The 27,843-nt window shown below is 47.7% G+C and overlaps 1 long non-coding RNA gene across 1 annotated transcript in view; it reads right to left on the bottom strand.

Moving 5' to 3' along the window:
* Positions 1–5,564: 5,564 nt before the first annotated feature.
* Positions 5,565–27,843, bottom strand: part of LOC125359449 — a 46,906-nt gene continuing 24,627 nt past the window's right edge. The window contains exon 4 of the long non-coding RNA XR_007212558.1: positions 5,565–5,973. This is a non-coding gene — a long non-coding RNA (uncharacterized LOC125359449). The remainder of the gene's footprint in view (positions 5,974–27,843) is intronic.

The raw sequence follows: 27,843 nt of genomic DNA, 5'->3' as shown, positions 1-27,843 counted from the left end.
CAGCAAGCCCAGTTGCTCATGTGGTATCCGCTAGATAACATGGCCTGGGATTGGCTGATTGTCCTGCCTGGTTTCATGTGTCATGGATCAGGTCATAGTGAAGGTACCTACACACAAGCCCCCATCCTACTTTCTGCTTTGAAGGAGAACCCAGGTTAAGACACAAGTTTATTTCCTCAGATACCAACATGATCCTGCTATGCCAAACTCAAGTTAGTAATAACATCTGACCTGTGTGTAGCATGTCACACATTTCTAACTCCAGTCACACTAACTGTGCAACCAGTTGCCTCCAGGAGTAGCCGTGTACATCAGCCGTTCATTACACTCAGAGATTCTGTGCCCCAGTAAGTCAGAGGGTGCAGCGGGGATGTCCCTCATGACTGGGGTCTCAGCTGGAATGGTGAAGGCCCCTTGCTTGCTCACTCACATTGCTGGCGGATGATGCTGGCTGGGAGCCCTATTTCTCCCTGAGACACACTGCTTGCATCATGGTGGCTGAGCTCTTCCTCTTCTTATTATCCAGACTCTGAAACCAAGCAGCCCAGGAACCAAAAGTCCTACTCAGGGGCAAGGGGCATGGAGCCACTTGGGGGAAACTACATGATCTTCTCCTTCATTAGCTCACCACAATAGACTGTACCCTGTCATTTTGAAATCTGCAGTGTTCAGGCTGATTGCTGGCTTGTAGTAGGTGTACATGTGGTAATCACATTGCCTTGGGCACCAAGACAGGTTTTAGACTCAGACTGAGCCATGAGAGCAAACTTACCCATTCCTCTGGACTGGTGCCAGGTTTGAGTGCAACCGGCACTGAAAAGATTCCTGATTCCTGGTAGGTGCTCCATTCCTTCCCGTTCTGCCCCATGTCAACCCTATATTCTGGGCTGATGGTCATCTCAGACTTCCTGCTGGGCCCTCCCTGTCCCCTAGGCCCTGCTTACCCCTCCACCAGTACAGCTCCCCTCTAGGATGACTTGGGGGTGCGGGGGGGCTGTGGGGTTTCTGCAGGCTGAGGCGCGGTGAGCTCTGGGACTGTGAGGAGGGTGGAGTGGCATAGCTCAAGGGTAAAGCAAGCAGGGATGCAAGGGAACTTGCCTGGACACCTCGGTCAGGCCTACACCCGAGGGCCCAGCCCAGCTCTCCTGGTGAAGGACGGCATCCTCCTGCAGCCTCAGAGTCTTTGGCTTCCCAGATGCCCTTTGGGTTCTCCCAGAGGACAGTGGAAAAACCTGTCCCCCTTCTCTCCCCAGGAGTGGCGTGGGCTGCAGGCTTGCTGCCTGGTGCCTAATCGCAGCCAAGTCTGGTGCCATAGCTTGGGTAACCCCCATGCTTTCCTGCTGTGCTCACATTTCTCCCAGAATTGGGCCTCTGCTCCAGAGGTGAAGTGACTGTTCTAGAAGACACCATCCTTAGCATCTCTCCTTGGTCCGTGTACGTTGCTCCCTCTGTTTGGAATGTCTTCGCCCATGCCCACATTGCCTGCCACTCCGCTCTAGGCTTCTATACCAACCACCTCATCAAGGAAGTTCTCAAACCCCCTTCCTGCCCAAAAGGGCCCCCAAGATGCAGCCCTCCCCTGTGGAGGCACAGACCTCGCTTGCTGCCGCTGGGTTTTGCTTTGCCCGCCTCCTCAGGGAGCTGGGACGCAGCACCCTGTTTGCAGCTGTAAGCTCACCACCTAGCACAATGCCCAGCCTCTCTAATGTGTGACCACATGAATGGAAGGAAACAGGAACCTTCCATGAGTGAATGAATGAATGAATGAAAGGTGAATAGATCATTCACGGATGCCCCACCTTTGACACACCCTCCCTTGCTTTTCTCCCCTGCCGTCTCTGGCAGCATCTGTGTGGGCACTGCTCCCAGGATCCTTCCTGGACCAACCTTTGCCCCAGCATTTCCATAGCCTCATCATCTGGAGAATGGATAAAAATAGGAAGTGGTTCCCCTGGCAACCACCACAGCAAATGGAAACCAGCATGGGCGGCTTGGGGACGCCTTGAGCAGGGAGAAAACAAACATCACCCTCACTGGTCACTCCCTGGCCTTAGCTGCCCAGGGTCACATCTGAGCTGCCTCTCCTGGCCTCGCTGCTCTCTGGAGACCACCTGCCCTGAGTCCCAAACGGGGAAAAACACCCTAGGATGAAGTAGCTATCTTGTTCGTCCAAATCATTTAACCCTGCTAGCCTGGGTTTGTCACTCTTGTCTCTTGTTCCTGTGGGGTCACTGAGGGTCTCTGCTGACTGCCTCACTCTGTCCAGTGTCTTACCTGAGTGCTCAGAAGGACTTGTATAGTGGCCAACAGGAGATGAATTCTTGCAGCCAGGGGTCTAATATTGGGGGTGCCTGGTGTGCCCCTGTGCTGATCTTGTCCACATCCCATGATGGTTTGGGGTTCTGTGCAGGTCTTCAGTGCCCCCGTTCTGGGCACACCCTGCTTTCTAGCAGGGCACAACACCCAGTTCTTGCCATTCTCCCTCCATTCCCTTAGGTCCTGCTTATGCCACTACCACTTGCCAGCTCCCTCTAGGATGATTGGGGGTGTGGAAGTCCATGGAGCATGATCTGTAAGTTAGGGGAGGGGTGTAACTGAAGGGTGAAGCAGAGTGGATTGCAGACTGTAGGCAGGAAACCAGGCTCAAGTACCACTGGGGAAGGGAAAAGATGGCAGCTGAGATCCAAGGGTTTGGAAGCAGAGTGGGACCCAGAAGTATCAGGAAGCTCAACCCCAGATGGGTGTGCGGTAGGCACAGTTCTTTTGGAGCTGGTCGGCTCAACCAGGCTGCTGTCTTTCTCTTCCTATTCATGGCCCTTTCTCTTCCTATGCTGCCCCCCTGCCACCCCCATTTCCAGGAATGTTGAACAGCGTCTTCTTAGCTGGGGAGATCATGCTTGCACTCTCTGGACCCTGCCCTCAGCTTCAGCTTCCCACTTACCCAGTTAGCACAGCTGCTTTGGTGATGGTCAGTACAGTGGTGGCACAGGCCATGTGCTGGCTTTGGGAAATTTCAAGGAGGCACCAACATTATATGGAGGACCAGCTGTGTCTCAGGGAGACTAAATGACTTGCCAGAGAAGATATACTTGTGACAACTGAAAGGTACTCGAACAGGGATTCCAATGAGGGTCTGGTCCATTTAGCTTCCTTATCTGTGAAGATCATTAAGACCCAATGTTGTAGGGAGCCCCGGCCCAGGACCTTTGGAACAAAGATGCAGTTTGTTGAGCAGTAGTGAAATCTAAGTTCTGAAGCAAAGAATCTTTAGATCCTTTGGGGGGGGGGGGGGTTGTAACAATTGTTACTTCCTTTTGCTCTCCTATCTCCTCTTCTTCTTCCTCATCCTCCTCTTTCCCTTTCACTTCTTCCTCCATCTCTGTGTGCCTATGTGTGTGTGTGCTGGAATTGGGATTTGAACTCGGGGCTTGGGCACTGTCCCTGAGCTTTTTTGTTCAATTCTGGCACTCTACTACTTGAGCCACACTTCCACTTCCACCTTTTTGGTGGTTAATTGGAGATAAGAGTAATCTTTAGATCTCATTCTCCTGAGTAGCTAAGGATTACAGGAGTGAGTTACTGGGGCCTGGCTTCTTTAGCTCTTTTGAAAAAAGATTTTCTTTTCTTCTGTTATTTTTTTAAACACATAGTTTAGTCACTATGCAGCAAATGTTTATTGTGCTGTATTCACAAAATTCTGCAGCTAACGAGATGGATGATGTCAGTTTTGTTGACATTTGGTTCTTCTCTTCTTTTCACAATACATTAATGACACCCTAGTTTATGTACTCATTCAGCACTGGGGTTGGCTTAAAGACAAGGGCGGGCTGTAAAAGTAGGGGCCAGTGTTGCTCTTAAAGGCCCCTAGAGAGGAGAGCAGTGAGTTCAGGAGCTGGTGATCTGTCCCCACCCCAGTCACAGGGCGCATAGTAGGGCAAGCTGGAGAGGGAGACTGCTAAATAGGATTTTCCTGGCAACTTCAGACCTGTTTCAGGCCACCTGCCACTGGCTACCTGGGACAACAGCACCCCCTGGTGGCTGATGATGGGACATGCCTGCAGCTGTTTTGTAAAGCCTCGAGGATTATGCTCCTCTCAAGAACTTCTATTTTTGGTTCTCAGTTATTTGCATAGTGAAATGCTAACAGGAGCAGCCAGCTGGTTCTCCCAAAGGACCTAAAACCCCTTGTTCTGTTCCCATCTCTCTGTTCCCATGGGGTCAGACCTGCTAATCATTTTCCAATGTAGGCCTCTGCTCCATACAGTTTTATTAAAGGGTCCCAGGGCTGGCAACCATACGCTGGCTTTGCTGAGTAGACTCTGGCCTCAGAGGGAAGGCTATGTTCATGCAGAATGACGTGTTGGAAAGAACACCGGATCCTGGATCAGGAGGCCTGGATGTTCCCCTATGTCAGCCGCTAAGTAGTGATGAGATAATAACTACAATAATAGCCACATTGATTTGGTATGTACTCCAGGCTGGGCAATTGGGTCAAGAGCTTTACATACAATTGTTGATTTGATCCTCACCATAAGCCTAAGAAGCTGGTAGGGTTTTTTCCCCTCCTATTTTATAGGTAAAGAAATCAAAGCACAGAGAAGTATCTTTCCTAAGTTAAGTGTGTGGCAGAGTCCAAACTTGAGCTCATGTTTTGGGGGGGACTCACACTAGTACAATGAACTGTAAGAGTCAGAAAACAGAAAGAACAGTGAAGGATTGACCTCCACCCTATTGTCTCAGGTGCCTACAGACACCAGGCAAAAACCTCAGGTATATACGCACCTGCTTTGCTGTGCAGGCAGGGCAATTCACCTAAGCCCAGCTGTAAACAATCCATTGAGGACCCAAGGAAAAGCCACCAACTCCCTAGACCTGGTGGCGCGTTCAATAACCTCTGCCTCCTTGCTCAGACCCCTTATAAGCCTGGTCCCAAATTCACCCCCTCGCACAACCTCCAAACCTGCAGGAAGGTCTGCGCCCCTCACTGTTCCTCAATAAACAGTCCTCGCCTGTTGAGGATCTAGTCCATCCTCTTTCTTTTCTGTTCTCCTCCATTTTCCTAACAAACAGAACTCAGGCCCCTATCCTGATTGTGGTCACAGTGTTGACCTGGTTTGTAGGAAAGGAGAGCAACTGCCTTCTATTCCTTTCTTCTGAGTTTGTTATGCCACATACACCCCAACTTTATAGCTCTACCATCTGCTAATTTTTCTCAACTAAAACTATTTTATGCATTTGTTTATCATAGAGCTAGGGATCAAACACAATCTTCTACTGAGCTATGAACCCCTTTCTGCTCCTAGTCTATTTATTTATTTATTTATTTATTTATTTATTTATTTATTTATTTATTTATTTTTTGCCAGTCCTGGGCCTTGGACTCAGGGCCTGAGCACTGTCCCTGGCTTCTTTTTGCTCAAGGCTAGCACTCTGCCACTTGAGCCACAGCGCCGCTTCTGGCCATTTTCTGTATATGTGGTGCTGGGGAATTGAACCCAGGGCTTCATGTATACGAGGCAAGCTCTCTTGCCACTAGGCCACATCCCCAGCCCCTAGTCTATGTTTTTAAAGATTAATATGACAGACATCTGAGACTTTCTGTGTGCTGGACCTTAGTGGACCAGCTGCCTCTAGAGGTGGAGACAGGCAATCGACAAACCACAAGAAACACCTGTAGCACATGTTGTGAAGGAAATGACAATAGTGATGGAGAACAATAGGGCTGCAGAGGGACCTAATTACACAGTGGACTTGGATTTAGCAGAGAAATATTTCGCTTGTGCGTCCTAGTGGTAAATGGCTCCCAGGTGTTTTCCGTGGGCTGAGCAGTTTAGTGTAAAGCTGGCTTTTCTTCAAGCTTCTGCTGGCATCTCCTGCAGGGTAGTGGCTGACATTTCCTCCCTGAATGTCCAGATGTCTCTCAGGAGGCAGAGGATTCTGAGCTCCTTTTCACGAGCAGTTTACACCCAGGGGCTGTTTGGGGATGGGATGGTGTTGGGGTTTGCAATTCAGTCACAGAAAGCCCTGATTTTCTCTATGTAAACCTACACTCATGTCTGTACCTGGAAAATGACTGTAGATGATCTAAAGTGCGGTATTTCCTTGGCATCAAGCCACATAACCTCCTCTCTCTGCCATACTCCTTTCCCTTCGATTGCACTAGTTTCTCATCTTTCTTTCTTTCTTTTTCTTTTGGCCAGTCCTGGGCCTTGGACTCAGGGCCTGACCACTGTCCCTGGCTTCTTCCCGCTCAAGGCTAGCACTCTGCCACCTGAGCCACAGCGCCCCTTCTGGCCGTTTTCCATATATGTGGTGCTGGGGAATCGAACCGAGAGCTTCATGTGTAGGAGGCAAGCACTCTTGCCACTAGGCCATATTCCCATCCCCTCTCATCTTTCTTGAATGGGCAAGGGGAGGGACAGGAAAGCAGCAGGTGGGCCATTGTGCAGGGTCCTAGCAAGCCCTGCCCTTCTGTATTAGATTTTGGTCTAGCTCTTCTAGTTTTGTTCTGGGGAAAAATAACATTTCATTTCTCCTCCTCCTCCTCCTCTTCTCCTCCTCCTCCTCCTCCTCCTCCTCCTCCTCCTCCTCCTCCTCCTCCTCCTTTTCTTTCTCCTCCTCCTCCTCCTCCTCCTCCTCCTCCTCCTCCTTTTCTTTCTCCTTCTCCTCTTCCTCCTCCTCCTCCTCCTCCTCTCCTCCTCCTCCTCCTCCTCCTCCTCCTCCTCCTCCTCCTCCTCCTCCCCCTCCTCCTCCTCCTCCCCCTCCCTCCCTTCCTCTTTCTTCTCCTTCTCTTCCTTCTTCTTTTTGGTCAGTTGTAGGGCTTGAACTCAGGGCCTGGGCACCATCCCTGAGCTCGTTTTGCTCAAGGCTAGCACTCTACCACTTTGAACCACAGCTCCACTTCTGATTTTCTGGTGGCTAATTGGAGAAAAGAGTTTCATGGGACTTTCTGCCTGGGCTGGCTTTGAACCGTGATCCTCAGATCCCAGCCTCCTGAGTAACTAGTATTACAGATGTGAGCCACCAGCACCCAGCTTCATTTTGGGTTTTGTTTTGATCATCTTTACAGTTTTAAAGAGAAAGTGGAAGTGTGGCACTAGCCATAAGTGAAACAGCTGAGCAAGGGCTCCAAGTCCCGAGTTCAAGGCCAAATACTGGCAGCAAAAATAGTATACAAAGCTTTAAAGAAGCATAGTTGCTATGTAAACAAGTGTATACATTTTTATGGGCATCTTCTGATTAATTCAGGCATTAGCATACACCTGTGATATACTTCTACCATCAAGGGATTAAAAATTTCCCTGTATTGTTTTGTGCTTTTTTTTTTTTAATGTGGTAAGAATGCACATGAGAGTTAGCTCTTATTTGAAAGGGCGCAGCACTGTTCTGCTGACCATAGGTACCGAGTTAGACAGCGGAGCTCTACAGCTTATTTATTTTGCATCACAAAACCTTTCTACCCACTGAGCCAATTTCTCCATTTGTCTTTCTCTCCAGTCCCTGGCTGCCACCTTTCTGTTCTCAGCCTCTACAAGTTCAACTACTTCACCTTCACACAAGTGGCATCCTGCAATGTTTATCTTTTCGTGTCTGGCTCATTCCACTTAGCAGAATGTCCTCTAGGTTCATCCATGCTGTTACCATTGGCAGGATTTCCTTTTTTTTTTTTTTTTTTGTTAAGACTCAATAATATTCCATTGTGTGCATATACTACATTTTCCTTATCCATTCATCAGCTGATGGACATATGGGTTGTTTCCATATCTCAACTGTTGTGAATAATGAAAAAAAAAAGCAGTTTCTCAATCCAAAGCAAACAAAGAAACATTGTGTAAAATGTAACTGTTGACAGAAAGGGTGGGGGAGAGAATAAACAGTGGTGGGAGCTTTATACCAGCAGGCTTCCGATGCAACAAGGGACACCCCACGGACCCCACCAGAGCCCCTCACGGCCGATGCTGTTCCACCAGCGACTTGTCTGAAAGGACCACTATAGTATCTCTCTGTGTTTGTCTGGCTCTTTCTGCACCATTTCAAAAACTCTTCCATCCACTCAGCTGATTCTCGAGAATTGGGAGCCTTTGTGCCCTCCGTCAGGTAGACCAGACGTGCATATCCGTCCCATGAATACGCTCTAGCAGTCTTTCTTGGGCTTTGCCTCTGCCTCGGCCTGAGCCAGGGCTTCAGTGTTTCTTCTTTGCAGGTTGTTCCAGGAAGCGTCCGATGAGCTGAGCACTCGGTGAGGGGACATTGGGGCAGTTGTCCTCAGGGCCTCTGAAGCCTACGAAGGGTTTTATCTCCCCTCCTCCAGAGAGTGCAACACACCACGTGGTCTGTGGCAACCTCCCAGCAGGGGGCCTGGCTCAGCCTAGGTCCCAGGATGGTCCCAATGCATTCCCAGGTCTCCCTGGGAGCCGGGGTCTTCCCAAGCCCAAGGCTGCATGCAGCAGGCCGGAGGCTGCCACCACCTGCTGTCCTGCAGGCTGGCCCGCTGCCTGGCCCTGCCAGGAAGGTGCTTAGCATGCGTGGACCAAAAACATCCCGATTTCTCTTGGAATGGGTTCTTTCTCAAACAAAAACCCCCAAACCCAAGCCAAAACACCTTAGTCCTTTCCTGCCACTGGATCCTTGTAGTCCTAACATCTGAATCTGTGTGTGTGTGTGTGTATGTGTGTGTGTGTGTGTGCCAGTAGTGAAGCTTGAACTTGAACTCAGGGCCTCACATTCTCTTTTTTTTTTTTGTCAAGGCTAGCACTCTACCACTTGAGCCACACCTCCCACTTCTGGCTTTTTCCTGCTTTACCAGAGATAAAAGTTTGATGGACTTTTCTGCCCAGGCTGGTTTTGACCCATGATCCTCAAGTCTGTACCTCCTGAGGAGGTAGGATTATAGTTATGAGCCACCAGTGCTTGACAACACATCTAAAGTGTACAGCAATACCCCACTGTGCGGGCTGGGGATATGGCCTAGTGGCAAGAGTGCTTGCCTCCTATACATGAGGCCCTGGGTTCGATTCCCCAGCACCACATATACAGAAAATAGCCAGAAGGGGCGCTGTGGCTCAAGTGGCAGAGTGCTAGCCTTGAGCAGGAAGAAGCCAGGGACGGTGCTCAGGCCCTGAGTCCAAGCCCCAGGACTGGCCAAAAAAAAAAAAAAAAAAACCCCACTGTGCGTGGATATTATATTTATGTGACAGGAGGGGAAACTGAGAGCCTGGGTGATGGGCAACCTGCCTGAGATCGCACAGGGGCTCCAGGTCCCCCATACCTGGTCAACTCTATGGTCACAACACAGTGTGTACAATGTGTCCGTTGTGCTAGGATGTTGTGTTTGGACATTTTCACATCATTCTGTTCAGGGCCCTGCAGGCCTAGCCTGGCTGCACTAGGTGTGGGCTGCAGAAGTTTCCACCCAGCCTCAGCCTCAGCATTGCTTATAAAACTGAAAACCACAGGTACAAGGTCCCAAGCTCAGGAAACGCTGCTTGTCTACATCCAAGTGGGCCTAAGCACTATAACAGTGCTTGACTGTCATTCATCACAGTGGCTCTGTGTTATACAGTTGCTGTGAGCCGGATGTGTGGCTCACACCTGTCATCCTAGCTACTCAGGAGACTGAGAGCAGAGGATCATGGTTCGAAGCCAGCGCAGGCAGGAAAGGCTATGAGACTCTTATCTCTAGTTAACCACCAGGAAAACAGAAGTGGCACTGTGGCTGAAAGTGGTAGAGTGCTAGCCTTGAGCAAAAATGCTCAGGGACAGCACCCAAGCCCTGAGTTCAAGCCACAGGACTGACCAAAAAAAAAAAAAAGTCACTGTGATTACAGAACTGGTGAGCACTAAAGCATTGCTCCCAAGAGGAAATCTGCAAGCCTCTGGACACAACCTTCTCACCAACTTATCAGTCCATGGCCTTGTTTCATATGTATTTCACCCCAAAATACCTTATTACAGATTCAGTAATATTGAACTCATGGTCAACAATGTCATAACTCACCTGAATGGAGTTTCTCTAACATTTGGATTTTTTTTCCAACCAGGCATGTGACAACCTTCTTGTACTATATACAAGTCTGCAAAATGCTTGAGAGCCATGGTAAGCAGCAAAGTCACCAACCAAGCACTGAAATTCCAGGGCTTAGTGGTAGAGTGTTTGCTTAGCATGCACAAAGCCCTAGGTTCAATTCCTCAGTACCACATAAACAGAAAAATCCAGAAGTGGCATTGTGGCTCAAGAGGTAGAGTGCTAGCCTTGAGCAAAAAGAAGCCAGGGACAGTGCTCAGGGAAAAACAAAAAAATGACTGAAACTCCAAACCCTGCCACTCACTAGGCTAGTATGCGTCCTCCATCGTGGCTGGGAACATGTATATTGAACACCTTGAAATCTTCACTCCTCTGTACCTGTGGCCGGAGGATCCCTAAGGGGCAGCACGTCTTGATTTGGAGGCTGCAGATAACTGCTAACAAGTAGACAAATTCCTAAGTATGGATTCCATGATTACTGGGCATGGCACGTTATAGGAATTCTGCTGTCTCCCCAGGGATGTGCTGGGTATTATAGGACAGTTGTCTGTGTTGGTTAGAAGGGCCAGCAGGCAGCACAGGGAACCCTGAGCACGGAAGGGGAGTGGCCTAGCGGGTCTGAGCTGGTGCTGGGGGGAGCTCTGAGGCCAGGCAGAGCGGCCATTGTGGGCTCTGGGCTGGAACATCTGCTGTCTTCTCAGCACCCAAATCACTTCATCCCATGTCACAAGGTCCATGCCACACTTGCATAGTCAAGGGTGACAAGGAGACTTGGAGGGCAGAGCTCAGCCACTCTGCCAAGCACCCCCACACTAGCAAGCCTCCCCTTAGGGCTCAGGACACCAGGCTGCGAGGTGTTTTCTTGTTTGTTTGTTTTTTGCCAATCCTGGGGCTTGAACTCAGGGCCTGAGCACTGTCCCTGGCTTCTTTTTGCTCAAGGCTAGTACTCTACCACTTGAGCTACAGTGCCACTTCTGGATTTTTCTATATATGCAATACTGAGGAATCAAACCCAGGCCTTCATGTACGCAAGGCAAGCACTCTACTAATAGGTCATATTCCCAGCACCTGTTTTTTCAACTTCATGTCTTTAAAGTGAGGACACTAGTACCTTCCTTGAATGACTGCTCTGAAATCATGAACATTAAGGGCTTTCTAGTAGTTCAAGCACAGAGTCTGGAACCAGACAAATGTGTCAGAATTCTCTTTAGTGCTAGGCACCAGTGGCACATGCCTGTAATTCTAGCTTCTCAGGAGGCTGAGATCTCAGGATCACGGTTCAAAGCCAGCCTGGGAAGAAAAGTCCATCAGACTCTTATCTCCAATTAATCACCAGGAAACTAGAAGTGGCTCAAGTGGTAGAACACCAGCCTTGAGCTGAAGAACTCAGGGACAGCGACCAGGCCCAGAGTTCAAACCCCACGACTGCCAAAAAAAAAAAAAAAGGAATTCTCTTAAGTGGCTGTATGACCTTGGGCACGTCATGTTGTTATTTCTGGGCAGAATTTTTTCATCTACAACTTCTTTCTGACATTTTCATGGGCCTGCTGGAGGAAGAAGAAGTAGGAGAGGACATAGCAGGGATTAAACTGTGCCCAGTACTTCTTTGTCAGCCCCTTGGGGCAGGGCTGGTGGCTCTGTGGTCATCCTGGGAGGGGACGAGGTTTGCCCTCTTGTCTAAGAAGTCCCGTTAGTCACTCTGAGATGAGCTCGGGGCTCCCTCACGCTGGGAGTGCTTGCACATGCCAGGCCGTCTTGGATGAATCACCGCCCGCACCGTGTGGTGTTCCAGCTGGCAACAGAAGGCCCTGTGTGCTGCCTTTGTGAGTAGTGTTTCTTTCCATTCCATGAGTCAGAAAACAGCAGTCACTCGGTCATGTGATTGCCCCCATCTTCTGCCAAGGGACTGTGTGCAAAGGATTTTGCTGGAAAACCCTCGAAGGATGGGAAGGGCAGCAGCTGTGATTGCCAGAAATGGGGCTGAGCTGAAAGGCCTGTAAGCTGGGACTCCCAAAATCACCAGGGAAAAAGCATATGGTGTCTCAAGATTGGACGATGAAAGAAGTTGGGGAGAACACAGTTGGAGGAGGGAGGTGAAGAGCTCTAACTTGGGATTTCCACTCCTGAGAAAAATAATGTGATTGTTTCATCTAGTATAGAAAACCATTCTGAAAAGGACATAGCTCCTATGTGCCACTACTAAACATTATTTTAATCCTGGAGACATTTCCCAGGCATCTGACAGGTTCTGGTCCATTGAGCTACTGGTCACTCTCTTGGTCTGGTCCTATTGCAACTGTAGGCCTGGGACATGGACTCCAGGCCATGGGGAGGCCATCTGGGCTTCCAGATCGAGCTGGCTGCAGGAGCAACCTTGGCCCCATTACAATGTCTGTAGCCAGCTACCTCCCTCTGTGTGCAGCCTCCCTCCTCTGTCCCATCACAGACACGGTGGCCTGGTTACTAGACACTCTCTTGCACCTTTCCTTGAGCAACATATGAGCTGTGAAGCTACTATAAAAGTATTGTGAAACCAGAGAGATAAAGTGTTTACATATGAGACTCTTTCTCTCTTTGAACTGGACCCACTGTGAGAAATGCATGCTGTACTGTAAGCAGATAGATACAGCAGACACATACAACTGACAAGGAAACTTCAGATTGAAGGAGAGCAGTGAAGATCGGTTTAATAACAAATATTCTGGCTGAAAGCACAACCAGGTGGAAATAGCTTCAGGTGGGATCTGCTTTTCTAGGTCTCAATGTCTTTATCTGTACAATGGGAACATAATAATAATAATCAGATATTCAGATTGTTACCTAATCAGTATGCCAGTGATGGTGCTCAACAAGAAGTCTGTCAGACTATGCACCAGGACCTGGGTTCAATCCTCAGCCTGGAGACAAGAGAGACAGAGACAGGGACAAAGACACAGAGAAAGGTTGTCAACCTGCCTGCCCCAACTCTGACAGGTGATGATGGGTATACAGCACAGAGCAACTTCTATTAAGCAATATATTGAGGGTGATGAGTGTTAAAACCCAAGCTGTTGGTCACATGGCAGCAAAGAATCAATGATGAAGGGCTGAGGCGGAGCTGTCCATGCATTGAGCTGTCCGTGCATTCTGCTCTTCTCCGCGATTACTGCAAGGCCCTGTGTTGTCATAGATCTCTGTGGATGACTGTCAAGATTGTGGGGTCCGTAGGTCAGCAGCTTCCTTCCAAATGCTGTCCACAGAAGGAAGCTTTGCAGACACAACATCCCCATTGTGAATGGATAAGTGAAGAAAGGAGCTGCTGAGTTCTCCTCTCCTACCTGGCTGACATTCCGGCCTAGCCTAATTGGTTCTCTACTGTCAGGCTTATCTTTCCCATAAGCCACTCTAACATTATTGCTACAATGATTTCTCTAATATGCAAGGTGGATACATGCTACTTAGGTGATGCTAATAAGTTCCCTGAGGAACCCCTGTTTGACACCCCTGTTTGACACCCCTGTGTAACCAAATGTATTTCCTTTCCAGGAAAGCTTCAGTCCACCTCTCAGCTTCACCTTTTCCCACCCCTCTGCTTCCATCAAGCACCTGCATTCTCTGAGGGTGAGCCTTAAACCTCTGTACTTTTTGTTGGTGCTACTCCCTTTGCCGCGCCTGGCCGGGCTGTGAAGAGCTGCCAGCTTCCTGGAGGTGCTGTGCCCTTTGTGCAGTGCCCAGGGCGTTTCCCCATCCTCTCCCACATTCTGACTTGAGATATGATGGCTATCCTGAATCTGGCCACTAGAGGACAGCAGAGTGTAGTTGGATTTAGGCTGTGTGGACAGACTCCTTACAGACACCTTCACCCCTTAGTCCTGGACTGTTGCACAGCCCTTCTGTGAGCCTCTTGGCCTCTGCCACTTTTTCTTTATTCTCTACACACAGAGCTGGCCCAACTCTCTTCTTTCTATGCCAGTCCTGGGACTTAAACACGGGGCCTGGGTGTTGTCCCTGAGCTTTTAAAAAAGTTTTCTTTTGCTCACTTTAGCCACAGCTCCACTTTCAGTTTATTGGTGTTTAATTGGAGATAAGAGTCTCCATATACTTTCCTGCCTGGGCTAGCTTTGAACCTTGATCCTCAGATCTCAGTCTCCTAAGTAGCTCGGATTACAAGTATGAAGTCACTGGCTCCCTGTTGCAATAATTTTTCTTAGCCATTAGTTTAATCATCTTTTGTCTTTCCCCGGGCCACTCTATTTTTCCCCAGAAACATTCAGTGGCTCCTTATTATTTCCACATTAATCCCACATTTCCCATTTTGAGTCCCTTCATTCAACAGTGTTGCCACTTCAACTACAATTTTTTGTTTGTGTTTCTTTATTTTTATTAACTTGGCTGAGTTATGCATATTACAGGGGTTCAGGGAGATATTTCCACACATACATATAGTATGAACAGATCCAATTCAACTTCCTTTTTTTCATGTCCCACAAGTCCTTCTCAAACTCTATTACTCACCTTTTCTATATTCAGACCAACTGTTTTAGCTTTTATGTATGAGAGAAAGTTCCATATTTGTCTTTCTCCATAAAACAGCAATATTTAAAATGAAAAAACCCACCCTAAGTTTGTACCCATAACATATCCATGCTTTGGTCTCTATATGTGCATGCATGTACACACGCAAATACACAAGCACGTATGCATGCATGTATTTGTGATTGCGATTAGGACATAGCTACAAATTGGAATTTTTCTGGTTTGGCCTGTTTTGAAACCAGGGGTGTTTATTTTTTTCCCAGTTTCCATTCTGATAGTACAAAAATTAATATGAAGCGATTTCCCTTTGCCTTTCATCACGAGGCTACACTCACTGGTCTGTCCATCCCATCACCACATCCACTTTAGCGGCTGGAAGATGGTCCAGTCCTCCATGTTGGTGTCCAGCTCTCTCCTTGTCTCTCAGAAGCACCTTCCTTGAGTTCCTACTCTCCTGCAGTGTGCTCCCAAGCCCCCTCTACCCAGCAGGCATGCTGGCCCTGCCCCAGGAGGCTCCACCCACTGCCTGCCTGGCTCTCTCTGATGTGGTTCCCATTGCCCTCAGAGGCTAGAAGCTCTTTCAGAAGACATGAAATTTTCTGCTCCTAACAAGTAACTGCAAATGCAGTGGCTTAAAGCTACGGAAAGTTCTTCTATGCAGAACTGTATTTCAGAAGTTGAAAATCAAGGGTCTTGCAGGACTGTATGCCCTACAAGAGCTCTAGGGAAGTTTGACTGGGATTCTCTTTCAGCTTCAGATGGCTGTTAGTGTTCCCTGCCTCATCTCCATGTCATTCTTTTTTGTTTTTTCTTTTTCTTTCTTTCTTTTTTTTTTTTTTGGTGCTGGGAAACTCAGAGTTTCATGCTTTCTAGTCAAGTCCTCTGCCACTGAGCTAAATCCCAACCCCTCTGCTTCACTCTTGTAAGTATATTTATTATTGGACTTAGGGCCCAGTTAGCTACTCTAGGTGGGCTTCCTTATTTTAGGATCCTCAACTCAATTACCTCGATAAAGATTTTCCCCTCTTAAATGATGTAACATCCACAGATTCTGCGTGTTAGGGACACGGACACATGGGAGCTACCATACCATTCAACCCACTGCAGTTCCGAGCTTCAGGATTCATCCCTAGCATTCCTGGGATCCTTGTAGAACAAAGTAGGGCTTCTCAAGTCCAGCAAATAATCAACAACACAACCGTGAGAATGAGACCTGGAAAGTACCTTAGCTTGAGCCCTTCGGCAATTTAGGTGAAGGAGGTCTGAGTGAGGGCTGGCTATTAGTGAGGATCAAAGGGTTCTGCTTCCGGAACAAACAGCCCCAACTGTTTAGTGGCCTCAAGTGTTGACCCAGCACAAGTTATGGTCACCTTGGCTTGGGAATTTACTGAGTTGTCCTCATTCCAGGGCCTGGGTGACCATGCATCCATCTTCTGGCCTCTGTGGCAAAGAGGAAAACAATGAGGTGAGTTCCCAGCTAGCCTTTAGTTCCAGTTCTGTGACACTCAGAATGTTTGCTAACTTCCATGACACACGGTGTGAAGAGGATTGCAATACAACACTGTGTCTCTAGAAGAGACATCAGCGCCTGTGTTTGTATTTTTTTTCAGAAAGTAGCACTGGTTTTGGGTACGTATGAGCAGACAGCTCTGGAAGAAGATTCTAGTGATATCCTTTTGCAGAGTCATCCCACCTCTGGCTTGGGTCTCCTCATTAATTAAGGACTGTTAAGAAACACAATTTCGACAAATGTAGTTTAAATGTCAAATTGACTTTTGCTAAATAGCCAGTTAACTTTCCTGTAAGGCTCAAAGCAAAAGGGACTTTCTTGTATCAGTTCAGCAGGGCTCTTTCTGTTCTCTTTTTTTTTTTTTTTTGTCTTTATATTATATTGTTACTGAAGTTTGGTAAGTTATGGGGCTTGAACTCAGGGCCTGGGCACTGTCCTAGAGCTCTTTTGTTCAAGGCTAGTGCTCTACCATTTGAGCCACATCTCTATTTCCTGCTTTCTGGTGGTTAATTGGAGATAAGAGTCTCTTGGACTTTTCCTGCTCTATCTGGTGTTTGAACCATGATCCTCAGATCTCAGCCCTCTGAGCAGCTAGGATTATAGGATTGAGCCACTCAATCCTAAGCTTGCTTAGCTTTTTTGCTCAAGGCTGATGATCTATCCTTTGAGCCACACTCTGGCTTTTTTCTTTTCTGGTTAATTGGAGATAAGAGTCTCTTGGATTCGTCTGGCTGGCTCGCTTTGAACTGCGATCCTCAGATCCTCCAGAGTAGCTAGGATTCCAGGTGTGAGCCCCTGAGCGCCTGACCAGCTGGACTCTTTCTGATTGATAACTGAATCTCCAGTTTTTGTGAAAAACTGGTCTGTCTGCAGAAAGTTTCCTTTTGATTATGTAGCACTTAGCACACACGAGTCCATGTTGGTTTGGTCTGTTGAGGCCTAGTGCAGAAGATCAGTCCAAAACAGTGACCTCTTACATTTTATTTAATAGCAACACAGATTGGGAGCAGTGAGTTAGAGGGATGAGCTTTGACAACCTGCAGACTTTATATGCGAGGGCTCTTATTACAAACAGCAGCCGCTCGCTCTGGCTAATTCAAGCTCAGAATAATCTAATGAGAAAGGATATTGGATGGTCCACAGAACGGAATCACAGCAAGCTAAGGTAGGCTAGGCAGCTGAGAACTCACAGCCACTCCTTCAGATGAGGACACCCACGGGGTAACTGTCTTGAATCTTGGCACCGTGTTCAAGCTGTGCAGTCTCTCAGCTCCAAGAATAGAAATGAATTGTTTGGATGTGTGCACAACTCCAAAAGTAGTGGGCTGGGGAGCAGAATGGAGAAGACTAAGCAACTGCAGCAGGGTAGTACATCGTCCTGGTCTGTCAGGGAAAATGAGGCTCTCATGGAAAATGGGTGAAGGAATCTAGAGTTGTATGTTTGGCCCTTTAACCTGGGAGCGGTGGTACTAACTCTAGCTAGTGTCAAAGCTGGCTAAATTGTAGAACATTCTATTGGCATCCCTACAGACTAGAGAATGGTGTGGCATAAAAATGGTATTTGTATTCCTCCCACAAATTGGTTTAGTGTTGGGTGAGTAGAGGAGGCGTTTCCCCATCTCTATCCTGTGTTTTATTTGTGAAACCTGGCAACCCAACTTGACAATGCTACTTTTCTTTGATTTATTATGGGGCTTAGATGAAATTTACCTAGAATAGAGGTTTTCACTGTCAAATGGATTAAGGTTTTGAAAGTCATGGCTCACTCGATTTTTTTCCCCCTCTCTCCACATTGAAAAAAATCTTAGCTGCAATGAATGTTTATTGAATTCTTCCTCCTCATATCTATTTTACAGAGTTCTTCTTGTGACCCTTATGGGCACTGCTGCAGGCAATGGAAACAGAAGAAGTGAAAAAAGTTAAAGCTTCCGCTCTCTGAGGAGGTCTCTCTGTTTGTGGGGGCAGACGAGCCATCACCACTGGTCACATGTGTGGAGTGGCACAAAGGGCAGGGATGGAGTGGATATGTGGATAGTGGCAGAGCAGTGCAGAATGGTGAGTGTAAGTGAGGCTAATCAGCAATGGACACTGACCAGATCCTTGGTCCAAGCAGAGCAGAGCAAGGCAACTGAATGACACTGGTTCTCTTCCACTTCCTTTTCTTATCAGGTCAATAACAAAAGGAAACACTGAAGTAATTTCTTTCTCTTAGGGTGACTTGAAAATATGATATAGGTGATCTATGTCTTTCAGGCCTCTTCAAGATGTAAGCTGAGGGCCCAGCCCCAGGTGACTTGGCTTGGGTTAGAGGAGTGGGCATCGTCTAGGAGATTTGATGATGTGCTCTGGGCTCCTTCTGGGACTGATGGCAGGAACATGGCAGAGAGAAGTCAAGAGACTCTGAAGGAGGAGGAATGTTTGAAGGGCAAGATGTTCTTCACTTTATTAACTCCCAAGTAAACAACTTAGCCCTAAAGAGAGGTGAGTAACTAGGAGGCGCCCAGGTCAGGAAGGGCAGGTTGTGTATTGCCCAAGGAAACAACAAGAGCAAAGTGAGATTTCTCTGACCCTTCCACTCCCACTTTTGTCTTAATTATTAGAGGGAATGATTTCCTTTCCCTGACAGTCTCTCTTCTAAGAACGGGGCTTGGCTTTGAGAGAGAACTGTGGTCCTACCACACCCACTATGCCACCTGCAGGGGCCTGTGAGAGGGAGTTAGAGATGAGAGTCGAAGGCTCACCAGATGCCGTGCAGGGCCCAGCCATTGGCATCAGGACTCTCGGTCTTTGAGCTTGGTCACACTTACTTAGGAAGTCTCTAGCATGTGACCAGACGTTTAGGGACTCAGCAGCCATGTGGGCTGTGGACATGAGGTATTCCAACAAATGTCGGTAGTTCATGGATTAGTGAGCCAACCACAGGCGTGCAGAAAACAAGAACATTATTTTCTCCTGCTCCTACAGGGAGCCAGAAATAGAAATCTGCCCTTTGTCCTTGAGGAGCTGAGGCAACTGCTCCATGTGGGTGTCGGTGACCACAGGCCCCTTTGTTCCTCTCTCCCACAGACTCTTTCCCCTCCTTCCTTGCGCCTCTGACCCTCAGCTCATATCCCATGCAGACTGAGGGCAGCACTCAGGAGGAGTGTAGCATCGGGTGAAGGGAGCGAGCTCCCCAATACCACTGCTGCCCTAAGCCTGCATCGGCAGAGCTGACTGTGACCTAGGGCTTCACAAATGTCTCACCTGTTCCTGGCAATGACTTCAGTATCACACCCAGCCCTCTAGGGTACAGGTTTTTCAATGCCATCAACTGAGGCTCCTAGGAAGCATCTCTTATGTTGTAATCCATGCACACATTCTCTGCTGAAGGCTTTCATGCCCAAGCACCTTGTCTCTGGCTTGTCTTGCATTCAGCTCTGGGCATCCCTGGGCAGAACTCAGAAAAGAGAAAAGTAAGTTATGTATTCCCTAATGGCTTTGCCATGTGCTGGAGGCCTCCTCAGCAGATGATCACAGCTAGATGGCAGCTCTCTCCATAGCACTCTGTCTCTGAGTTCTAGAAACACTTCCCTCCCAACTTTCTGTCCTTGTGATTTTCCTAAATCTCTCTCACATCTGCATGGAAAATCTCCATTAAATGCTCTCATTAGAATGTACCATTTTTCTTTGCTGGGGTCTTGCTTCATTTGAATCCATGTAGTGTGTGTGTATATAACCATCACACACACTAATACATATATATGCACACACATATATAGTATATAGATAATATATAACATATAATGTATAATACATTATAGATTATCTATATATTATGTATAATATATTATATATTATCTATATAATATATATATATCCTCCAAAGACTAGTGAGTTAGTATTTATCCTTATTTCCTGTGAATCACTCTCATATCTCATATCTGTTCTTCATTCTATTTAGTGTTTAATGAATGCTTATTCTTCCAGGCACTGGTGGCTTACATCTGCAATCCTAGCTACCCAGGAGGCTGAGATCTGAGGATCGTGGTTAGAAGTCAGCCTGGGCAGGAAAGTCTGTGAGACTCTTGTCTGCAATAAACCACTCAGAAAAAGCCAGAAGTGGTGTGGTGGCTCAAGTGGTAACCTTAAGCAAAACGAGCTCAGGGACAGTGCTCATGCCCTGTGTTCAAGCCACAGAAGCCATTAAAGAATAAAAAAGAATGCTCATTCCATCCACTAAACTGATTCCATGCCCACTTACAGATCTTGATACACAGTGCAAGAGCCATGGTTTTAGGGCCAGCCCAGTGGGGAAGCTCTCAGCTGGCTATAGTAGGTAGCAGCAGCCAATATGGAAAATGGGCCCCAATCTGATGGCTCTACAGAGTGGAGCCTGATGCGGTTTCCCTTGGGGAAGCCTGGACTCATCTCAGGGCATTTTCCCTCTATGGCCATCACATTTCTGAAGTTGGTTTACTACTTTATAGGTTTAAAAACCTGTGCTGGATAGAAGCTTCTGAGGTATCATGCCATGTGCAGTGCAAATTCCAGGAAACTGATCTAACCACTCATTAGCTAATGGAGGGGGTTATTACATTCACTCTTCAGCATTCTTTCCCTGGTATGGAATTTTACCCAGAAAGCCTGGCTGTTGTCAGGGTGGTTGGCCAGTGCACCTCTGAAGGAAGAGAATGATATGAGCTGGGATGGGCCTGCTACACATCTCCTGGGTGGCCAGAGTACATCTCCAGGATCTGCTGTCTCCCCTTAACCCCACTACTCTTGACCTGTGGGCTGACTCAGAAAATTGCTCGCACTGTTTCTTTCTATGTTTCAGTTCTTGTAGAATGAGGGCTACTGTAGTTTGAATGTGTTCCCCAAAAGTTTGCATGTTGGAGACGTAATCCTCAAATTCCCATGTTAATAGTATCTACAGGTGAAGCCTGGGGAGGTAATCAGGATGAAATGCTATCATGAGGACCCCGTGATGACATTAGTGGGAAGCAAAGGAGATGAGATTGAATTAGCAAGGTTGCTCTGTCTCATCGCATGATGCTGTTCACCTTGTTATGATGCAGCGAGAGGGCCCGCATCAGATGCCATGCAAGTGCTGGTACCATGCTCTTGGACTTTTCAGCTTCCAGAACTGTGAGCCAAATACATTTTTTTCTTCTTCATAAAGCACTCTGTCTTGGATATTTTGTTATAGAAACAGACCAAGACAAGGGCTGGGTTTTCATGGCCTCCCATCACTGTTCTATGGATAGGTGGTACATGTGTTTGGACAATAGCAAGAACTCTCTTTCACCTTCCAGGTGGTCCACTAGTGTATGCTCAGGGCCTCAGCCAATCAGCAATAACCCTAGTGAATACACACACACACACACACACACACACACACATCTTGTCTGTGCATGGTGCAAGGTATGGTGCTAAGCAGGTTATTGGCACTATCTCATTTATTTCCTGGAATGATCTGATGAGATAATGGCTGTTTTTGCCCCTTTATTGTGCATAAGTAGACAGAGGCTTAGCCAAGATCATAGAGTAAATAAAATAATAGGTGGTTCTAGAAACCATTTGGGAATACATATGTGTACTCCTCAAGGACCAGGATTCTGCCTGTCCAGCTATTCTCATCAGTCACTGACCCAATAGCCATCCACAGTGGCTTGGCATACCACAGGTGCCCTAATGCATTCACTCACTGACAGATGTGGAGAGAGGACCCGCAAACAGGGGTAGCCAGTGGGAGTTTCAGACCACAGGGAAATGACTCCACGGAGGCACCAGACTGTGGCAGGATGACTCAGCTGCCCACTGTCAGATAGACGTCAGAACTCGCAATTGGCCCTTCCCTTTTTTCCCCTGGAACAATAACAAATCCTGGCTCTGTGATTCAGTTGCCACGGGGACTAGAAAACATTTGATAATGTGGTGCCTCTAGACAGGTGGGCTTGAGCAGATCTGGATAAAAACAACCTTTTCCTGCTTCATCACCCAGAATCCCGGGCATCTCAGCTGTTTGGAGAAGGTTAGGTAAATAGTCACAGGGAACCATGCGATCACCAGAATTAAATTATCTTTTCCAAACCAGGAAGTTTGGGGCAATCACAGACCTATTCCAGTGGGATCTAGCAAAAGTGCTGCTGAGAGGAATGGTATTTCTTGCAAGATATTACTCTTACAGGAGTTTAAGAAACCTACCTGAGAGACCCTGTCAATCTTGTGGTGTTCTCACTTTTAGCCTATTAGGTCCTGTCTTAGACACTATGGAGAATAAGAAGGAAGAGACCAATGGTTCCAGGCTCAGAGAGTATCTTGTCTGCTGGGGGCAGGTCACACAGGAAAAGTCCTGTCAATTCCTGATCTCTGTGCAAATGAGAACATTTAGGAAGGGGTGTAGGCTCTATATAACAAATCAGAACTCTCCATTTCCCAACCATCCTTCAGTGCGGTCCCATGCTTACTTGTACATGTGGGCCAGTTGTGGGCTAATTGGGTGACAGCTGGGTCATGAGCAAAGTTCTTTTCATAGGTGCAGGCACCTTGGTCTTTTCTGTCTGATGCCTTTGGTTCCAGTGTGTGTGTGTGCACGCGCGCGCGCCAATTCTGGGCTTGAACTCAGGGCCTGGACACTATCTCTGAGTTGTGTGTTTTTTTTCCTCAAGGTTAGCACTCTGTCACTTAAACCACAGCTCTGCTTTTGACTTTCTGGAAGTTCACTAGATTTAAGAGTCTCATAGACTTTTCTGCCGGGACTGGCTTTGAACAGTGGTTCTCAGATCAAGTAGCTAGGATTAACAGGCCTTAGCCATCATTGTCCAGCTTGTTTCCAGTCTTTGTTGTTACTTTTCTCATGACTTTTGTTATTAATTTAAAAACAATAGTTGTATATGTTTCCAGGGCTACAGTGTAATATCGTGTAATCAATACAGGATACATAGTGGAATGGTTAACAACAGAACAGGCTGACATCAATGTCAAACTCTCCCCTAAGATTAAACAGATTCACATCAGACTTATCCTCTCCCTCTCCTTGCACCAAATATCCCCTCTTCTCTAAAAGATGACATTATTCCAGGCTTAAAGCATTCTCAGTGTCCAGACTGTTGCCAATGTCTGAGGATGCTCAGGTAGCAATTTTTCACATGAGGTCAGCTCACTTTCCCAGCCAGCATGCATTTGATGAGTGTAGCCACCTCCCAGATCCTCCTTTAGGTTCCCTTCATGAGTCTCCCCTCCCTCAAGTGTTTTAACCTACTTCCCAAGCTTTGGTGACCTGAGAAAACTGCTTCTCTCATTCTCAATGCTGTGACTGAGGCGGGTTGACTGTGACCCAGCAGTGTCTTCCACAGGCATCCATTCTTCCCTGTCACTGCCCTGGGGCTGTGGGAAATGGATTTCAACCTCCCCACTAGTCTGTTCTCGACTCTGCTTTCTCTCAGCCTCCCCTACTCATGGTCAGAATTCACTTCCTAATACACAACTCTGGTCACCGTGCTCCTTCTCAGAAACTCACCCTCCTCCCTGCTGAACTTAAGAATCCTTGGCTGGGCAGAACAAAGATAAGTCTGGATCCCAGTAGTCTTTCCTAGCACTTGCTCTTATGTGATCTCTTGTCTGTCTGTCTGTCTGTCTGTCTGTCTGTCTGTCTGTCTCTGTATCTCTGTCTTCCCCATCCCCCCCTTTCTCCCACATACCCCATGGCTCAAGGTATATCAGTTTGTTATTTTCTGACCAGGCCCTGCCCTATTCTGCTATTTTCTCTTCCTCACACTGACTCCTCTATACACAAAGGATGTCCCCCCCCCCCCTGCAGGTTATGTAGAGCCCATCACTCCCCCTTCTACATTCCTACATGATTCTAGCATTTTCTACTCAAGCACAATTTCCTGTTTCCCACCTCTCCATTGGCCTGGGAGCTGCTAGAGCTGGCCTGACTCATCCCTCTGTGTACCTTCATGTCTAGCCCCTAAGGAAGTGTTCCATAAGCACTCTTTGAACTCTGGATCCGCCCTCCAAGCCCTTCTTTCATCAGACCTCTTATTACCTGGCATTCAGCAGCTGCCTCAGTATCCTTCAACCCCTCTCACACAGAAGGACCATCCAGTTTTTGACCTGTGCCCTCACAAAGGTCTCCTGTCCTTTCTGGGGACAGACTACAAACTCTGCAAGCCTGGGCTCATACCAACTGAGATCACCAGGATCTTCTCCCTCCCAGAAGCAGTCTATTTCCCATCATTTCATTCTCTGAGGTAGTACATCCCATGGCCGCCTCTAGGTCCCTTCTAGTTGCACTGAGTCACAATGTGTCTCCTCCACCCTACTATAGCCTGCTCCTGTGAGCATCAACTGTACTTAGCCATCAATTGATGCTGTTAACCCATGCTGTTTGCTGGGGGGAGCCTGACACATTTATTTCCATTATTTGATGTTTTAGGTATCTCTGAAAGTATTTATTATGAATTGAATGTTGCTGTTCCCTGCAAGTAGCTTCCTGGGCCTGTGACAGAGCTGACCAGCCACCTTGGAAACTTATTGAGTGGAGAGTTGTCTCTGCTTGATTCTCTGATCAGTGGGACTCCCTCAGCTCTCAAAGGTGCTGGTACCCAGAGAAGACTGGAAATATTTCTGGTCCTCTCATTTCTCCAACTCAGTCTTCCTTGTTATCATTTCCTCATCCACATTCCTGGAGCTGAATGTCAAGAGCCTCATCCAGCCCCCTAGCTTTACCTACCACCATCCCTCCCACCCCACTTACCCACACGTACACTCAGTCCCCCAGGCCTCCTCACCCAGTCCTTCTCTTTGCAGGCTCTCAGCATTACCACATAGCCTCTGGCTAGCCCCCCCCACCCCCCGCCCCGTCCCATACCTTCTCCAGGCACATTGCCCCCTAGACGACTTTACTCATGCAATTCCCATCTCCTTGACTCCCTTCCCTTCTTTTTCCCACTGAGCTAATCCCTTCCACCCCACAGGGGTTGTTCTGTACCTCAGCTCCATGAATTCTATGATGCAGAAACAACTTGGAGCCACATCACAGTTCTGTTGCAATCAGAAAGCACTGCCTCATTCAGTAGTTAATGATTCTGTGCCTTAAAAAATGTATAGGTAGCTAGGTACTGGCGGGCTCACCCCTGTAATCCTAGCTACTTAGGAGGCTGAGATCTGAAGATCACAATTCAAAGCCAGCCCAAGCAGGAAAAAAAAAATCTGTGAGATTCTTCTCTCTGCTAAACTACCCACCCCCTCCAAAAAAAAAGCCAGAAGTGTAGAAGTGGAGCTATGGCTCAAGTGGTAGAGGGCTACCTTTGAGCAAAAGAAGCTCAGGGATAGTGCCAGGGCCTGAGTTCAAGTCCCAGGACTGGAACCAAAAATACCGTATATATATTTTATTTCCCCACCTCGGTTACAGAACATTTTAGGGGTAGGTTAGTATTGATTTCTGTGAGCTGGAGCAAGGCAGTCATGTTCCCTTCTGCTGGAACTTGAAGGGAGGAACACATCTTCCTCTGGCTGCACAGAGCTGTCTGGGTAATAATCCCTGGGCACTGGGTGCTGTGTCCATTCCCCTAGGGCCTTGGAAGCCCAGGTTCCTGAATACATGCCAACTATGGAAAGGGGGTTTCAGTAAACTGGTTAGCAGGGGAGCTTCTGGAGGATCTTGGGAGGCATAGCCACATCCAGCAGCTTCCTTAGGTCAGGCATGTGTCCATCATTTGGACAATCCACAGGCACAGGCATGAGCAGGCTGGGCCTGGTGCCTCCGGGGCTGGTGGGGGAGTACACTATGAGCTCAGGGTTTAGGAAAGCAGTTCCTGTTGGTCCTCTTCAATGCCTAGGGCTCATTTCCCTCTTTTATCCCCTCACTTCCTTTCTGGGTTCTGCTCTTTATGCCCTGCAGCTCGTGCTATCTCCTTCCTGCCAGGCCCCCTTCCCCATTCCTTTGATCTGAACCTTCTTCATCAAACTTCCCTAATTACAAGGTGCAAGCTCACTAGGAGCCTCTATCTGCATGGTCTGGGGCTGCTTTCTTCCCTTCATCTTGCTGGAAAATTAGATTCCCCAGAGGTCACCCTGGACAATAGTAATGGCGCTGATGAATGTTGGGTGCTCTCCTTAGGCCATCCATTTATATAACCATGCCTTAGTACTTGCAAGTTCCTCTGGAAACACGGGAGGGACAGCACATGTGCCTGGCCTTAGGGAACTTGTGGTGCAGCAGAGGATAGGGACATCTAAGTATGCCATTACAGAGTGCTACCACACACACACACACACGCATGCGCACACACACAAAAGGGCATTCTGGGGTGCAATGCGGGAGTCTCACACCTGTCATCCTAGCTACTGGGAGGCTGAGATCTAAGGATCTCGATTTGAAGCCATCCTGCATAAAAAAAGTCTGTGAGAGTCTTATCTTCAATTAACCATGAAATGAGGTGTGACTCAAGGGCCAGTAGAGTACCAGCCTTAGAGAAAAACTGAGCTTGAGGCCCAGAATTCAAGCCCCAATATTGGCAAAATACAACACAACACAATAATAACAACAACAACAAAGAACTGCTGAAACAACAGGGAAAATACAGTGTTCTGGGCACGAAAGAGGGGTCTCCTGGGCTGGATGTCTGTGAAGGCATCCCAGGGAAACCAACACCCCAGGGGAGTCAGTACTGGGCTAGAGAGAAATACTATTCTCTGTAGAGAGAAGCCAGATCGAAGATGAGGCCTTGAGGAAGCACCACAGATCAGTGGCTTGATGATGGATGAGGCAGGAGAGGGGTTGGGCTCTCCCGTTGCTCTCCAGGCCAATAAAAAAAGGAGCCAGGCTCAATCCTAAGACCCAAGAGGGCTTATGGAAGGGTCTTCAGCAGAAAATGATGTTCAAACATGGAGTGGCTATGGTTGGAGCTATTCTTTTCTATACATGTGATGGAAAAACTTCAGAAGGATGCTTGGCACCTGACCAAATTCACACCCAATAAGTGGTCTGAAGAAGAGAGTTCTAGAGCCTGGTGCAGGTCCCACAGCAAGCAAGGTGGAGCTGGTACTGGAACCCACTCCTTGTCTTGTTCCACCTGCAGTGTGTGGGGTGACGAAAGAAAAGAGTGAGGGGCCAAGTGGGGCCTCATAGATTTCAACTAACAGAAACTTGATGTTACTTAAGCCTAAGGGGAACATTGGTTGTGAGGAACACAGGCTGAGGATACAGCAGGGGGAGAACCTTTAGGACTCTGATCAGATGTGGGGGGGCAACCTCAAGATATTTCCTCCTCTTCTGTCTGCTTCTGCATACTTGCTCCCCCTCCCTTTCTTTGCAGGTCTTCTTTGGACTCTGACTGCTGATAAAGACTGCTGGTAAGTTATAATGTCTCCAGTTTCAAGTTCCTGGAGAAGGACTCTGAGCCCCAATATATCTACGACAAGCTACTAAGGCCAGGACTTCCTCCTATACAAAGGGCTATAGTCGTCAAATAAGAACTGCACGATAGATAGGCACTCCTAAAGCTTCCTAGCCATTTATGGTCGCCACCCCTTGACCCCAGCTTACCATTACATAGAACCGTATTACCTTGGAGGAGGAAAAAAACAAGCAGATGTCTACAGTCCAAACAGTTTTAATAACAATGGCTAATGTTTTTGAGTACTTTGTGCCCAGATGATTCACATGAAGTTTTTCTTTTGCTTTTCTCCCCCTCCCCCCCCTTTTCCTTTTGGCCAGTCCTGGGACTTGGGCTCAGGGCCTGGGCACTGTCCCTGAGCTTTTTGCTCAGGGCTAGCACTCTCCTATTTGAGCCCCCTACTGAAT

Source organism: Perognathus longimembris, chromosome 11 (genome assembly GCF_023159225.1).
Source record: "Perognathus longimembris pacificus isolate PPM17 chromosome 11, ASM2315922v1, whole genome shotgun sequence".
NCBI lineage: Eukaryota > Metazoa > Chordata > Mammalia > Rodentia > Heteromyidae > Perognathus > Perognathus longimembris.
The sequence above is the reverse complement of the archived record's forward strand: the minus strand, read 5'-3'. Positions and strand labels throughout refer to the sequence as shown.